General features: G+C 29.1%; 1 pseudogene across 1 annotated transcript in view; it reads right to left on the bottom strand.

Annotated features, from left to right (window-relative positions):
* The window catches only part of LOC148303420 (fat-like cadherin-related tumor suppressor homolog), a 253,885-nt pseudogene that overhangs the window by 201,236 nt on the left and 35,308 nt on the right, over window positions 1–17,341 (bottom strand). Inside the window, exon 2 of the transcript XR_015838491.1 lies at window positions 1,535–1,645. The product of XR_015838491.1 is annotated as a fat-like cadherin-related tumor suppressor homolog (transcript). The remainder of the gene's footprint in view (window positions 1–1,534; window positions 1,646–17,341) is intronic.

The raw sequence follows: 17,341 nt of genomic DNA, 5'->3' as shown, positions 1-17,341 counted from the left end.
ATTATTACCAAATAAGGCTGGATTGAAACACATAGTGCAATTATTATCACATACTGTTCGATTCAATAAATATGATATTGTAAGCAGGTGTCAATAATTTATTTATCTATTTTTCAAAACATATTACATACATAAGTCATTTATATAATATTCCAGGTGAGTAATTTCTATTTCTCATTTTTGGACATGGGATTAAGGTTAACAAGACTGGAACACAAATAATAAAGTTAAGGAAAAGATTTTTTTTTAATTTACCAAAAATAATACATGGCAAAATTTAAAAATAATTGCAGGTATAATAAATAGGCATATGAATGATATTGAAAAGAAATAAACGAGAAAAACATAAGGTAAGAAGCTTATTTCAAATAAACAAAAGAGAAAATATAAAAAATGAGAAAATATAAAAACATAAGGTAAAAACAACATAAGAAAATATGATTAAATACTACATATATATTTTTCCATAAAGTATTTTTTCAGATCATTTATTTTGGATCCCCGAATGGGTTCTTTTTTATATATGTGGCTGGTTAATTTGGGTATAGGCAATTTATATTCAGGACCTTACTCTAAATTAAGTAGTGTTTATCTGCTCCACATGTATTTAGTTATGTCCTCGTGTATTATGATTATGAATTTCTTTGTTAAAATTACATTTGATTTTTCATAAGAAAAAAATCTTTGGATGAAAAGATTGATAATGATGGTGTTGGTGCATTAAACTCAGTTAAAAAAAAACCTTGTCAGCAAAAGCTAAACTGGCAGTAATGAAGTACTGCTTCCAACTCTAATGTGAGGAAGTGAAACTTGGAGTTGGCAAAAGAAGGATTAAAGAAGATCGAGATGAATGTGGCAAAACGTTGTATAATAGATGTTCGAATGGTTATAAACGGAAAGAAAGCAAGGCTGAGATAAGCATTATCGATCAAATTAAGGAAGGTGTGTTGAGATGGTTTAGGCGTGTGAATCAAATGAGTGAAGAATGGATGGTTAAGCAAATTTATGAGGTGAATGTGGTTGGTAATAGAAGCAGAGGAAGACCGAGGAAAACATGGCATTATCAAGTATTTCAAATACTCGAAAGTGGTCGGGCCAGGAGTTGAAATAATCGGCGTGTATGTATGAGAAGATGTATGAATGTGGAAGAGATGAAGATTGTGTGCAAGGACAGATTGATGTGGCTTTATATTCTCTCTGCTCGCCCCTGCGGACAAGTGGCTTGATGATTAGTCAATAAGTGAGTTTTTAATAGCACAATAGTTTGGCAACGCATTTTTTATTATTAATAATAATTTGAGAACACGTATCGTAAAACATTTGCCTTCGATGAAATTTTCCAAATAAATTTACACAGACTCTATCTTAGGCATTAGTTCACTTTCATCAAACACTAACGGAAATAATAAACGAGCGAAAAAGGTACAGAAAACAAAGGTAGAGTATAAGGGAAACTAAATTTTTGTTGTTGTGGATTTGAGTGTTTAAATAAATCGCTGTGCGAATTAGGAGGAAAATTTTATGGCTGACTCACTAAGTTAATCACCCCTCAGATGAAGTGGGTTGTATGTCGATATCTGATAGTAGATGGTAGTCCCAGGATGATTCTTCAGATTTGCAGAGCGATACTTTCCAGACACTCTATCTGAAACAAACAAAATCAATATAAATCTTGCTTCACACGATAACAGGTTCAACAAAAACTTTATTTAACTAAAAAAATGTTAAAACAATTTGATACAATTTCTATACGTTAATACATATCGCCAACTCCTTTCAAACGTTCTCCTGAAAAATCAAAAAACTTGATTTTTCAGGAGAACGTTTTTAAAGTTTAAAAATATAATACAATGTATTAAAAATAAATATCAAGCCACTTATTGAACTTTTTACTGTGCAACAGATCTTTTTAGCTAAAACCTGGAGGATTTTTTTCCATTTGAAAAATATTTAGGATATTAAAAAAAAATTAAACTATACCTTTTCTTCAAAATGTAAAAACAACACTTTCTGCCCTGTAGCGGGTAAATATTAAGTTAAAAATATGCCGCTTTTGCTGGAATATAGTACATTTTCTGGGCATTCCGAAAACATGCGCAACTGAAAATTGATGATTTTTGATTTATGACGTTCTTGAAAGGAGTAAGCGATATGGCAAACTTATAATTTTAGTTTCGCTGTGCCTCTCCAGAAAAGAGTAGAATTGTGAGTATAAGCTATGTTTTTCAGTAAAGATTGTATTGAATATTTATTTCTTTAAAAGATTACGATACTTGGTGTCCTTGTTGAAAGTTTGATTACAAGTCAAAAATTGTAGACTATTGTTTAAAGTTCTCGTTTTAATTGTCTTTTATAATTTTTTTCTATCTAAGAAAATAAATAAAAGAAACTGAAAGCTCACATTTTATCAACATCCTGATGGTTTCTTTCAGGAGACATAAGGTTAAAAAATCTGAGTCTCATAAAAGCGGAGTACAAAAAGAATTTACTTTATCTAAAGGAAACATTTGTTACGGAAAACAAAAGTAACTGAACCTATTTTCAGGCACAAAACACCTGTTCCAATGCAAAACTTTTGAATAAAGTTCACCTCATCGCTTTTATTCTTTTACAAAAGGACCGCCATTTTATGTATTTCTTGTATTTGCCCTTTGAAATAATGATTCTACATTATATTGTACTGAGACAAAAGATTTCTATTCAGACTTTTGTAGCAAGATTATAGTGGTAAACTTAGAGATGTGCCATCAGGTAACCAGTACTTTTACGATTACCTATGTATGTATTTATTTTTATTCCAAGCCTTGAGGTAAAAAGTATAGGGAAACATGATAAAAGAAAAGCAAAAATTAAATTGAATGAAGATAAAAATATGCACTCATCAGGAAAAACGATGAAATAAGGAAATTAGGCTGAAAATAGCAATATCGATAAAATAAAGAAACGTGTGTGTTGAGATGGTTTGGGCATGTGAAACGAATTAGTGAAAAAAGAATGGTTAAACAAATTTAAATGGTGAATGTTTCTGGTTGTTCTAGCATTAAAAAAAAAACAATAATCGTACATACCAAATAAAATGTTTTCATCTCTAAAACTCACATATGGCAGCACAGAAATTTGTATGTGAAATATGAATTGTTCCTATCATACGTTTATACGTTTACAACTATGTATTTAATAAGTAATGTTGTTGTTTATAAGAAGAATCGTAAATGAAACATAGCGCATAACATGATCACTTTAATCAGGCAATGACAGGTCATCTCTTATCGAGACATTAACAAATTCTTGCAAAGTTTAATTCTCAATTGCTGTACAAAGCTTTAACCCCACTCAAAATATATACAACAAAAAAATTGATCATTGAGAGTGCGAGAGCAGTCTTATAAAATTGAAAACAATATAACTTCTTCCAGTTATTTTGTTTAATCTACAACCGCCGCAAGATTCCACATCAGTACATAAGCAGTGCCTACTCTTCTTTTAAAAAAATATAAAACAGTGAATAAATACTAGACTAAATTTATCAATAAATATCAAGGCTTTTTTTATATCGTATATTATATAAAATTTACAATAATGTTTTGGAAATAATATTTTTGAGGCACTATTTTTATAAAATGTGACTTCATAAAGTATCCACAAACAGTGTTAATTAAATTTAATACACCCATAAGAACTTGTATACGATAAATTATATGTTAAATTATTTAAAGCACACATAAAGAAATATTTTAGTAAATGACATGAAATGTACAAAGAACGAATTAATTGGTACGAATGTTCATGGTATAATACAATATTCCGACTCTACATTCCACTTTTAGCTTTTGACTTTATACTTCCCACTAAACTCGTGTAAGCTACAAAGTCCGTATAATACTTTGTGCTTTGTGGGACCATAATAATATCTTTTCACGAAATCAAGATTTATACAAGTAACGGAGTTATGGAAGTGTTTTTGTTTTACTGTAGTGCTAATGAAATAAAAGTGGCGTAAGTGTCCCGAGAAACTGTACAGCGGTTTTTAGAAAATTTTCAGGGGATAATTAGAAAACTTTTATAATAAATATAAATGTTCCATCTTTCGGTATGTGATAAACGTTTTGCAGCATAAAAACAAGGAAAATGTCTCTGAGGTCGTAAAACTTAAAGAAAAAAAAAATAAAGACAAATTTTTAAGTCCTCTATCCATACCTTATGATTTTATGGTGCATAGAGTACTGCATAATATCGATCAAGTATTTTTTGATCATATAATTTATATATGAAGCACTAACTTTGTGATTTTCCGTTTTATAATTAAAATGTAATTTGGTTTTAAAATTACTATATATATTTTATAATAACATAATTATAATACTAGTTTTAAAGCTAACCGCTTTTTTATCAAGACTGATTAATACTAATATTAATCAGTCGTGATAAAGAAGCGGTTTGCTTCGAAACCGGTAGACATTTTAATTAAGTAAAAATAAAATATTTATAGTGATTTTAAAACAATGTTACATTTTACAACATTTTGAGTGTGTCCAAATACTTGTTCACAAAATCTGGATTATCTCCAATTACAGGAGTTTTTTTCTTCATATTATTTTTTGACATCTCATCAAAGATGAAGAAGAATATGGAAGTCTGGGCATTTACGGGGCTTACGACCGTCATAGGCTGGTTTAAGTGATCACTTTACACACGTGTAACATTCACCAATTCTACCCATTATTGACAACCACACTACTCAAATTCTTGGAAGTTCTATATATATGAACCAATTTAGAAACCTTGTTCATGAATCACTAGGACTTCACTAGAGACATCTATTGGTGAGATGTAAAGAAGCTTTTTATTAAGCAAAAAAATAAAAAGCTTAATAAAAAGCTTCTTTATATGTTACATTTTCATAATATTTTTTGATCGTCCAATACATAAAAACAAATACATCAGTTTTGTTTTTCAATGACAAGTCCAGGGTGATATAATATAAATATGTATCACCTATTTATAAAGAAGCGTGATGGTTAGCAAGTTTTTTAGTTTTGATGCATTAAAAAAAAGTGTATAAAGAAGATATACTAATATGCTATTTATTTGTTTACTATTCTCAGTCACCGTGAGAGTTTTAAGTGAATTAGTTTAGGTAAAAGCTAAATGTGTGATTGTCTAGTAAAAATTCTCTCTAGGCAAATCTTTGCTTCAGTAAATAATCGAGAACCTGGAAATTTTCTACCCTTGGGATTTGGAGGGGCTGTTAAAAAAAGGCCCAAAAAGGCTTGCCTCAACAAATTTCAATAATTAACCGATCCATTGTTACATCGGGTAGAGATTTCGCTCACACCTTTATTTGATCAGGATTTTTGATTAAACGCACTGAAATACACGTACTCGCGAAGTAAATAAAATTGATTTTGCTATCCATAAAATTAAGACATATTTTATAATTTATACGTGTTTTTGTGTGTTGATGTTTTGTAACCATTCTTGGTTTTTTGTGACGTTCTGCTAATATCCAAGTATTTGTTTGCCTTTTTTTAAATATGAAAATGAGGCGCTGCAAATTATCTAAAATTATTATTATCGGGAGAGCATAATAAAAAACTTGATATGACCAAATCAACTAAAACCTAAAATCTGGTCTTGCCAAAGGTTTACATAACCGGAGGGCATATGATGACTAGACTAGACTGTGGAAGCTAGGAGTGTGCCAGGACAGACAAGTGTGGCATTCCATCCTTTCTCCCTACCTCTATAAGGAAACGGTGTGATAGTAGGAGTAGTATATTTAAATGTATTTTTGTCAAAGATCTACCCAACCGGAAGGCATGTGTGACTAGAAGTATGTATGTGAAGGAAGCTAAAAGTGCATATCAGGACAGACTTATGTTGCGTTTCACCCTCTGTCTACCACTGTGGGGAAACGGAGTGATGGTTGTTGTATTATCATAACAAGTTGTATTGTCGAAGGTCTACCCAACCGGATGGCATGTATGGCGTGCATGGATGTGAAGGAAACTACAGTGTATATATATATTTCATAGCTCCAAAACTGTTTGTTTAGAGTAAGTTTGTTTAGATTTAAAATTTTGCTTGGATTGTTTATTGAAGAGACAGATTTAATCCCCTTTTTCTTGTAGACGTATCACTTATGAAGTACATGCTTGCTAATTTTTTACTTTTTCATCTTTTTTATGTTTTTACGTTTTTTAATTATTTTTTTTTAAATTGTTTTATTTTATTTTTGTTTTCAGATATTCAAGTATTTTGTATTTTATATTAACACTTTTATTCTAATTCTACTTCTATTAATATCTATTGCATTTTTGCCATTATCCCCAAATTTACCCACACACAGGCCATACCTTTGTGGGATCTTTTTTTGTATTTATATTTTATTCATATTTTTTTGTATTTGAGTTTATGTCATGTTTGTACAATGCAAAATAATTTAAAATAAAGAATAAAATATCAGCATAGACAAGTGTGGCGTTTTACCTTCTCTGCCTTCCCTGAGAGGGAATGGGGCAGAGTGGAAATAGTAGCATTATTTTCATTATTGTTTTTTTGAAGGATCCATTATTTTTACCTTTAGGTAAAAATAATGGATATTATTCTTATAAAAACAAACTCATTAAAATAATACTGAAATGCGTAGCTCAAAAATAGCGTTATTCCATTATCAAATCAAATTCTCGGAAAATAAGTCGTATTTGAGAGGAAACATAGAAGACAGTCTTATTGTCGATTGAAACGGCAAAAGGAAACAAATTACATCCCTTATTCGAATAATAACGAACAATAATGGGAAAATGGAATAAAAGGAAAGAAAATTATGTTCTCCTTCAGGTAAAAGAAAACAGCCATCCTTTGTTTACACTGTGAATCCTCTGAGATGACTGACAACCTTATAAAAAGGATTTACTTATTCGTTGTAAAATCGAGACATTTGTGTTATGATAAAATAATATTCAAATTATGTCACATCAAATGTTATGTAATTTATGTTTTGTACTGACATTTCTTGGAGGGATTGCATTTTATAAAATAAATAAGAAATTTGTTGTTTTTTCCAGATGAATTTTAATTCAAATAAAATTAAGTCAAATAAAACTTATGTAGAAAAAACTATTTCGTTGTTTTTTATTCTATAATAATTGTGTGGCAGAAAAGCATAGCTTTATTACATTCTGAGTGTATCCAAATATTTCTTCACAAATCTGGGTTTATCTACTTAGGAGTAATTTACATAAAAATACAACATTCCAAAGTGAAGAAGCCCAGAGTTGTGAATGAGTATTTGAACACACTCGCATTTTTAATATACTTGGAAACGCCTGAAAACATGATATTTTCTTATTATGTATTTAGGATAAATCTTGATTTTATTCGACCGGATTTTTCTATTTTCAGCATTTTGAATGTCTAAATACTTGTTCACAAACCTAGGTTGCTTCACAAAGGATTTAATTTACATGTAAAAATACATTACACCTAAGTGAAAATTACCTGCATAATTTACAATTTACAAGCTACATGGTACTAGACGTACGGCAACTGTTCGTCAAGGAAGTACTGATTCACTTCTGGAATAAAATGGAAAAGGTAAGAACGCAACAAACTATTCGAACCCGGGCAGCATTAAATAAAAACTATATTGGCCCAGCCGTTAAAACAAGTTTTGCTCAAAACAATTTTTCATTCATTGCTCCAAAAATATTTAATTTGCTGCCCGAAACCATTAAGATTTCCAGGAGTGATCAGGTCTTTAAGAACAGTGTCCGTCGATGGTTGCTTAACATTGGAAGGGACAAGGTAGAAAGTGAATTAATTAAAGTCCAGGTGTAATTATCACATTGAAAAACCTTAAACTATAAATTATTTTTGTATCTCCTGTATGTTATGTTTATAATCTAATCATTAAAAAAAAATATTATGAAAAAATAAAAAAAAATAAAAATTTAAAATTTTGTATTACCATGTTAGTATTCGGCTCAACACAGGCCATGCCTAAAGAGCCGTAATACGTATAATAAATGTATATATGAAATGAATATGTATATTGAATGTATCTATGTACATATTATGAAAATAAAATAAAATAAAAATAAAATAAAATAAAATAAAAAAATTAAAAAAATAAATTATAGTCGTGTGTTCAGGCGTTTTTCAGTATGCAAAAATATCCGGTTAGGATCTTGCATACATCTAAGTAAAAAGGTCTGTGATAAATTATGGCTTCTTCAATCCAACATAGATGGGTCTGTCATACAGTGTCATGTACAGTGTCATGTACAGTGTCATGAGATTAATAAAATATGTAGGAGTTCCAAATATTCGAGCAGTGTGGTTGTCAATCATGGGTAGAATGGTGAATGTTGCGCGTGTGTATGGTAAACACTTAACCAGCCTTTGACCGGTCATAAACCCTTTGAATTTCTAGGTTTTCATATTTTTCATCATCTTTGTTGAGATTTTAATAATGTAATATGAGATTCTTTTTAAAGAATCAATTTTTGGAAGGCTTCAAATGTAAACAACGAAAAAAATATATTTTCTTTCATTTTTGTTTATTGCTCAGTGTTTAAGATTTTGTTTTTCTTTCTTCAATGCCATATATCAATTTTGTTGGCTAGAATATGAAAATAATAGAATCCTGTCAAAAAGTCAACAGAATCTTTATGCTTCGAAATAAACACTTCCAACGAACGTCTCATTTCCTTGTTTACGATGGGTTTATTCCCGTTGTTTGAAAAACCTCAGCACCTCTTTATCAATATCACAACCTTCCTATCAAGTCTCTATGATATAAATAGAATCATGGAGGGTGTTATACTGTTGTTTTTTGGGTCGTTGAAGGATATGAGTGTGAAAGAAGCTCTTTTCTACTCCGTTACAACGAGAGCGTAAAAATATATGATTTGGATGAGCATTGTGAAAGAATATAAATATTTTGGATATTTTATTTATATCATATCATTAATTTACAGCACTGAGATAATCGTTAAAAAAAACTATATTGTTAACTATGGTCTTTAGATTAAAAAATAATTGGCAAATTCATATTAATCGGAGTTGGCAAAAGAAGGATGAAAGTAGGCTGAATGCAGTTGAAATGCGATCTCTCAGAAGAATGTGCGACAAAACGATGTATGATAGATATTCGAATAGTGAACTAAGGAATGCAAAGCTGAGACAGCATTATCGATAAAATTAAGAAAGGTGTGTTGAGATGGTTTGGACATGTACAACGAATAAGTGAGGAAAGAACGGTAAAACAAATTTATGAGGCGAATGTAATTGGGAAAAGGAGCAGAAGAAGACCGAGAAAAACTTGGCACGATCAAGTATGCCAAATGCTTGAAAGTGGTCAGGTTAGGAGTCGTAACAATCGGCGGGTATGTATGAGGAGATGCATGAACGTGGAAGAGGCGAAGAATGTTTGCAAGGACAGAGTGGCGTGGTTTCTATTCTCTCTGCCTACCCCTGCGGGGAAGCGGCGTGATGGTTAGTTAGTTATGTTAATTATTATTAAGATATTATTTGGATATTTTTTTTTTAATTTCCGCGATGTTTTTCCAATGTAAAAAACTAAATCCCAAAAAAAGGAATCAAATAAGGATTTCTTTTATAATAATCCTTATTGAATTCTGATTTTAAATTCGATCGTTCACGTTTTGTAGCTATCTTTTCATTTTATGTTTTACCCTTAGGTCTACAATTTATCAGTGAATCTACGAATTTGTGATTCAGTAAACCAGAGAACAATTCAGCAATAGTGAAAAGATTCATAAAATTGAGATTCAGTCACTCAATCAATTAAAATTAATGTTTCCTATTGATCCGGTCATTTAAAAATGACCCACATTTTATATGTTCATACAGAATCTGGAAGGTAGTTAAATATGATAATAGCTTATGAAAGGAGTTGTCCTTTGATGTGAAATTTTCAAAGAAAAGCAAGCGAGTCTCCACGAGACGTTGATTTATACGTTGCATTCAATGCTAGTTGGAAATACGAGTATACATCTAAACTCAAGTGATGCAAAATGAACACATTATTTTCATACACCTAATGTTTGCTTTCATCTTGCACGAAAACTTTATAGCACGAATTTTGTCATTACATATTGCTACGTTCTTGTCTAACATCCTCTTTTTTGAACCAGCTCTTAGAAGTACCTTATTTATGTTTTGTCAAAATATTTTTTTTTATTTATTTATTTTTTATTTAATTTTATGTCTTAAGTAAGCTTATATTAAAAGAAATGTAAACTATTATTTACACTTAATTTACATCATCTTTATATATATATATATATATATATATATATATATATATATATATATATATATATATAAATATATATATATATATATATATATATATACATTTATAAATATATATATATATATATATATATATATATATATATATATATACATATATATATATATATATATATATATATATATATATATATATATATATATATATATATATATATATATATATATATTTATTTATATATATTTATATATATATATATATATATATATATATATTTATATATATATATATATATATATATATATACATTTATAAATATATATATATATATATATATATATATATATATATATATATATATATATATATATATATATATATATATATATATATATATATATATATATATATATATATATATATATATATATATATATATATATATATATATATATATATATATATATATATATATATATATATATATATATATATATATATATATATATATATATATATATATATATATATATATATATATATATATATATATATATATATATATATATATTTACATTTCCTTACAGTAAACAAAACATTAATTTTTAAATTCTTTCAGACTCTTCATTCTTCATACATTCAAGCATCTCATCATACATTTTCAAACCCTTATATTATATGTGGACCTTCATTGAAGAGTTTTTTCTTCAACTGTTTCCTCAATTGTATTTTTTAAAGGTGCTTTTATCGTGCCATATCGAGTAGTCCTATCGAAAAACATCTTCCCTTTTAGTATCAAAAACATTGAATTTAATTTATATTTTTGTAAAAATTGAAAATAAGATTTTTTTATAAAGTAAACAATTTCTCTTATTTTAACTTCTAAAATATTATTCAAAAATGATTTCAAACCCATTTTAATACTAAAAAGTCTTATGGGGTAAGATAGTAAAATCGCTTTTATCTTTGGGATCGTTCTACCCACGAGTCCACTTTTGGTAGTGTTGACTATGGTGCTCTAACGTGCATTAAAGTTAGAAGGATACTCTCTTAAGGGCGATCACTCATACTCAGAGCGACAAACGTACTGCCGAGCTACCTCTCTATATATCAAGGTGATCGCTGAATATTATCTTTATAACCATACTACCCACGTACTCGTATCTAATGTAAATAACCAATCCTTAAATTAAATAATTCAACATAAACCTAATCTAACCTAATATTACTTTACTTAACCTAACCTATGAGTACAACCTCATTTGATACAGCATGATAGAAATTAAAATAATATTCAAGATAAAAAAGAGATTTTTAAATATGTGTAGCAAAAAATGCTTGTTTATTACCCAATAAGGTTTTCTTGTAAAAGCAGTGATTTATTTATAAGGGTTTGAATTGCCCATTTGCGCGCATCATTAAGAAATTTATTTTATTACGGAACATTATTATTTGCTTTTACGAAAGAAATATTCTCGGAGGTTCACTGTTAATGTCAATATAAAGGTCTTCTTTTAGGTAATTATCGCAGCAAGAGAGTAATCCTTTTTGATATATTGAAAAACCAATTGTCTGCGCATTTTGGAAAAAAAAAGTTGGTCAAATTAATATTTATAAAATGAAAATGATATTTTCTGGCGTTTCTCATGTGTGTGATTAAAATCCAGGATTCAGACCTCACATACTAATATAAGAGTTTCTGCTCAGTAAAAAGCTTATTTTCTTCTCACCAATAGATATCTCTAGTAAAGTTCTATTTTGAGTAGTGTGGTTGTCAATAATTGGTAGAATTGGTGAATGTTACACGTGTGTAAAGTGATCACTTAAACCAGCCTATGACGGTCGTCAGCCCCGTAAATGCCCAGACCTCCATATTCTTCTTCATCTTTCATGAGATGTCAAAAATTATAGGAATTTTCATAAGTGTTATTTTGTATTTTTGTAATATCGATTTGAATAACACTAAATTAACTATCACTTATTGTGATCTATTTGAATAACACTAAATTATACGAATATTTTAAAGAACTAACGTTATTGTCTTCGATCTAAAGTCAAATGATGTGCTTAAATGTAATTTATTTGAATAGCTATTTTCTGATAAAAGCCAAAAGCCAAAAATCGATGGAAAAAGTAACGTGATTACCACAACATCAAGAGGCTTTCGACAAATCCGCAGAAAGTCCTTCTATTCACGCGATGGCTCAGAGTGAATAAAATTTATCAATTGATTTCCAAGCGCATTCAACCCACTATAGCTACTTTACTGTATGTAAGAGGGGCTAACGTATTATTGTGGAGGCTTGTGAATATAAAATATCTGGTTTTATGCCCAGTGACTGTCCTAAAAATTCACCCTAGCCAATATTCAAGTTATACAATATGAATTACATACAAGTAACGAATAAAGTGACATTTTTAAAGTAAAATTAAAATGTTTACATTTCCATAATAAAATGGAATCAAAATAAATATTAGTGTTTTTACACTATAATATTATTTATACGGTCAGTATTACGCCTCAGGTATCAATATTACCCAATACTGATACCTGAGGCGTAATATTGATCTCCTTATTATTGATTAGTTTAATATCGCACCAGTTTGATGCAGTGCTTGCTTCAATATTTATTTATTTATTTCATAGATACATACATTTTTTTACTATATGTATAATGGGTCTTTATGCATGGTTGTGTTGAGCCGAAATACTTATATGTTAATACAATTTTTAATTTTTTTGTTATTTGTTTTTTTTTTAAGTATTTGATTATATACATTACATACAATATACACAATAATAACTTACAGTTTAAAGGTTTTACAATAAAATAATTACACTGGTTTTTATTAATTCACTTTCTACCTTATCCCTTCCAACGAGAAGCAACCATCGACGGACACTGTTCTTAAAGACATGATCACTACTGGAATTCTGAATGGTTACGGACAGCAAATTAAATAAATTTGGCGCAAGGAATAAAAAGGAAATATAAATATATGCGAATGAGGGTCAAAAGAAGTAAAAATGATTATATTAAAGTATATAAAAATAGCAAAATTGGTATTTAAAAATAAAACTAAAGTTTTCATTGAAAAATTTGGCAATGTTGTTTAAAAAAACTTAGACGATAAATTACAGAGAGAGAGAAAAAAATATGTTTTGGAAAAGTTTGAGTTCTGGTGTGAAAGAGGAATGAAAAAAGTTAGCGGAATGGAAGGAGTAACAATCGAAGAGGTTTTAATAAGAGTGAAATAAAGAGAACCTTATTAAAAACAATAGAAAACAGAAGAAGGCACAAGCACGCACGATGATCTTATCTATATATGCAGGGGGGAAATATGCGAATAGAGAGAGAGGAAGATAAAAGTGGAGCTATGCAGATACTTAAAAGAGTAGACAGATGTCGTGTGGTATAAAGATTGATTTTTTTTTGGATTTATAAAGAGATTAGTTAAAGTTACCGAGAAAACAACAATCTGACTCTTAATTAAATATTCATATGTTAATTATTTTTTATAAATATGATTACAATTTTTTTTTAAACCCTTATCCGCACCCCAATGGTGCATAAGGCACTGTGTCTTATAAACGCAGTGTTATCATGATCGTTTTACTTATGAAGGAAAGGTGATCAGCCCTCCGCTTCAGGTACCAGTCCATGGTAATATTGAATAAATATTACAGTGAAAAAATCACTTATATTTATTTTTACCCCCCTTGGGAATCGAACCCGGGACCTCCAGAACGGTAGCCGAGCGTGCTGACCATTACACTACGGAGGCGGACAAAAATTACTTTACATAATTACTATACATACTGTAAACGATTTTTTACTATTTCATTTATTAAACAATATTAATACCCGAAAAAAGAAGAGGTGGAACGCAGGACATATAGCAAGACAGAACCCCACAAGATGGACCCCAAGAACTCTACGATGGAGACCTTGGGAGAACAAAAGAGATGTCGGAAGACCCCAAAAGAGATGGTCTGACGACATTGTCGCTGTGGGGGTGTAAAAGCTGGCTGCAAGCAGCAACCAACTGGAAGAAATGGAAAGAAGGGGACTCATTCCCTTTATCCAGCAGTGGAGGTAAGAGGGCTAATAAAGAAAGAAAGAAATACAGAAATAGTATTGAATATTAACTGATTAACGATTTTGAAGAACCTTAATGTGTAATGAAGTTGCATGTTTGAGGAAATGGAGATTTTTTGAAGGAAAGTTACTTTTTAAAACAATCAATCTGATATTTTTCATCATAAAATTTATCAATATAATTGTGTAGTATGGGTGTTTGATCGGAAAACTCTGATATTGAGACTAAGTTACAATGGGATTACAAATCAATACAACATATAAAATAACATATTCATTTATATCAGCTTAAATACATTATACAATGCACATTATGCAGGTGGCATGGTAAAAGAACAAACATTTTTCATTTCCTCTCCACAGATTTGTATAGAGTAGAGGATCTCAAACATTTGGGCCCATAGTTTTGAGTTGCCCACTTCTCGTCGGAGAAGACTTTCAAACGAAATGTATTTCAGATTACCTGGCGCTTTATTCTTCAAGCCTTTTTTCAAATATTTTCTTCTTCATCTTCCTCTTTTTTTTGGCATGTTATGGTTCTGCATCATTGTTTCTTTTCAGTGATGTCGAGTGCCAGCTGTTATTCCAGATAAGTCACTTGGGGGATTCTATCTGTGGCCATTCTTACCAGGTCAATCTAGACAAAAACTTCTTCTAAGTCGTTTCTTTCTGACAATTTCTTCTTCTTTGCATGCATTTGGATCTCTATGTTTCCTTCTCTATCCCAAATAATATTTATTTATCGTGAAACTTAACAGTAAAATATATTAATTTTTTTTCCTTTAGTCATAAAATTGTACACATTTTTTTGATAACCCTTTTTTATTATTTTTTTGACATCTCATCAAAGATGAAGAAGAATATGGAAGTCTGGGCATTTACGGGGCTGACGACCGTCATACGCTGGATTAAGTGATCGCTTTACACACGTGTAACATTCACTAATTCTACCCATTATTGACAACCACACTAATCAAATTCTTGGAAGTTCTACATATGTATATGCACCAATTTTGAAACATTTTTCTTGAATCACTAGAACTTTAGTAGGGACATCTATTGGTGAGGTAAAAAGAAGCTGTTTACTGAGCAGAAACACTTTTATTAGTATGTGAGGTCCGAGTCCTGAATTATAATCACACACATGAGAAACGCCAGAAAACATCATTTTCATTTTTATTATTTAAGCTTATAAATTGACCAGATAATTAAATGTTGTAAATACCCTTCTTAAACTGCCGTCCAAAGAACTATAAATTCTTAATCATACTTTGAAAGGCTTTAATCGCTGATATTGCCCATGGTTGGGATACTCTGGTTTGCAGAAGCAAAGCGAAGTGTTTTGTTTAGGGTCTACGTATGTAATATTGCAAGTCGTATTTTGCGCCGTAATATCAACGCCTCGGTTTAACATGAATACATAGTACCATTGTTCATATACGTGACTGTTTCTGAGTTATTTGTGTTCTGAAACGTGATTCTAAGCGGAAAATGTTCCTCAGTATTCAGCTCTTTTTATACACGTGAATCACACATCAGACTAAATAGTGCATATTTTTACAAGATAATCAAGAATGATCGTGTTGAATTATTGGTCTACAAATAATATAAAATAGTGAAATACATACGCACAAAAATCTTCTTGTTCAATGCATTTATTTCATGGAAAAACTTTAAAAAATACATAAATATAAACAGATTTAAAAGAATGCTTTGAAAAAAAAAATAGGATAATTAAAAAAAATATATATTTTATTACACATTTTTTACGAAGACAAAATAATTTAAGGGAATAAATATATTTATAAAAGTATTTGCTTTTTACCTTTACATTCTAAAAAAAAATATTAATTTTTCAAAATGTATTATTGAGTTACAATGATTAAAGAAAAAACTTTGTTTTTTACCACTTAGGTTATAAAACGAAGTGTTTTCTTTAATCATTGTAACATGTCTTACCACAAAGTTAATGCCGAAACAATAATTAAAATATTATTGAGTTAATTCGTCTATTTTTTCTCTCTGAAAGTTCCTCGTCCTCAAAATAAAGGTCCTTCTGTCCTGAACGACGTCACCTTGGCCTTGCCCATGAATTTGAATCATGTTATCTTTTTACATCACCCAACTAATAGTTTAAGAAAATGTTTTTTCGGTTTATTGAAAAAACATTATCTTAATTAATAGTTTAAGATAATGTTTTTTCGGTTTATCGAAAAAACATTATCTTAATTAATAGTTTAAGATAATGTTTTTTTGGTTTATTGAAAAAACATTATCTTAATTAATAGTTTACGATGATGTTTTTTTGGTTTATTGAAAAAAAATTATCTTAATTAATAGTTTAAGATAATGTTTTTTTGGTTTATTGAAAAAATATTATCTTAATTAATAGTTTAAGACAATGTTTTTTTCGGTTTATTGAAAAAACATTATCTTAATTAATAGTTTAAGATAATGTTTTTTCAATAAACCGAAAGTAATCAAAAATATTTTTTCAATAAGCCACAGTATTTATGAGATATTTAATAAAAAAAATGTTTTCAAAAAAATATGTAGAAAATAAACTGAGCTTAAATATGTAGTTTTTTAATTGATTTATTTTTCTGTTTTATTACCTCATTTTCATGTCTTGTATCATAACTTTTTTTAACTTAAAAGTATTTTTTGTAATTTATGTGCGTATTACATGAATGAGTAGAATAAGACTTTTTTCAATATTAAATAAGAATGTTTTAAAGGAGTTGTTTCTTATCAAACATGTTCTTACTGTTCAAATACAAAAATAATTTCAAAAGTCCTCATGGCTTCTGATTTTTTGCAACTTTAACTGTTTGAATTTGAATGTAGACTTACCAGTATTACGATTTTAACAAAATACGAATAAATTTAAATGAAATAATTGAAAAAATGAAATTTACATAGTTTTTCACAGTCCACATTCTAAATGTTAATTTTTTGT

Source organism: Brachycentrus maculatus, unplaced genomic scaffold (assembly GCF_059751285.1).
Source record: "Brachycentrus maculatus isolate JH-2025_06_01 unplaced genomic scaffold, ASM5975128v1 h1tg000369l, whole genome shotgun sequence".
Taxonomy (NCBI): domain Eukaryota; kingdom Metazoa; phylum Arthropoda; class Insecta; order Trichoptera; family Brachycentridae; genus Brachycentrus; species Brachycentrus maculatus.
This window is presented reverse-complemented; position numbering and strand designations above follow the sequence as displayed.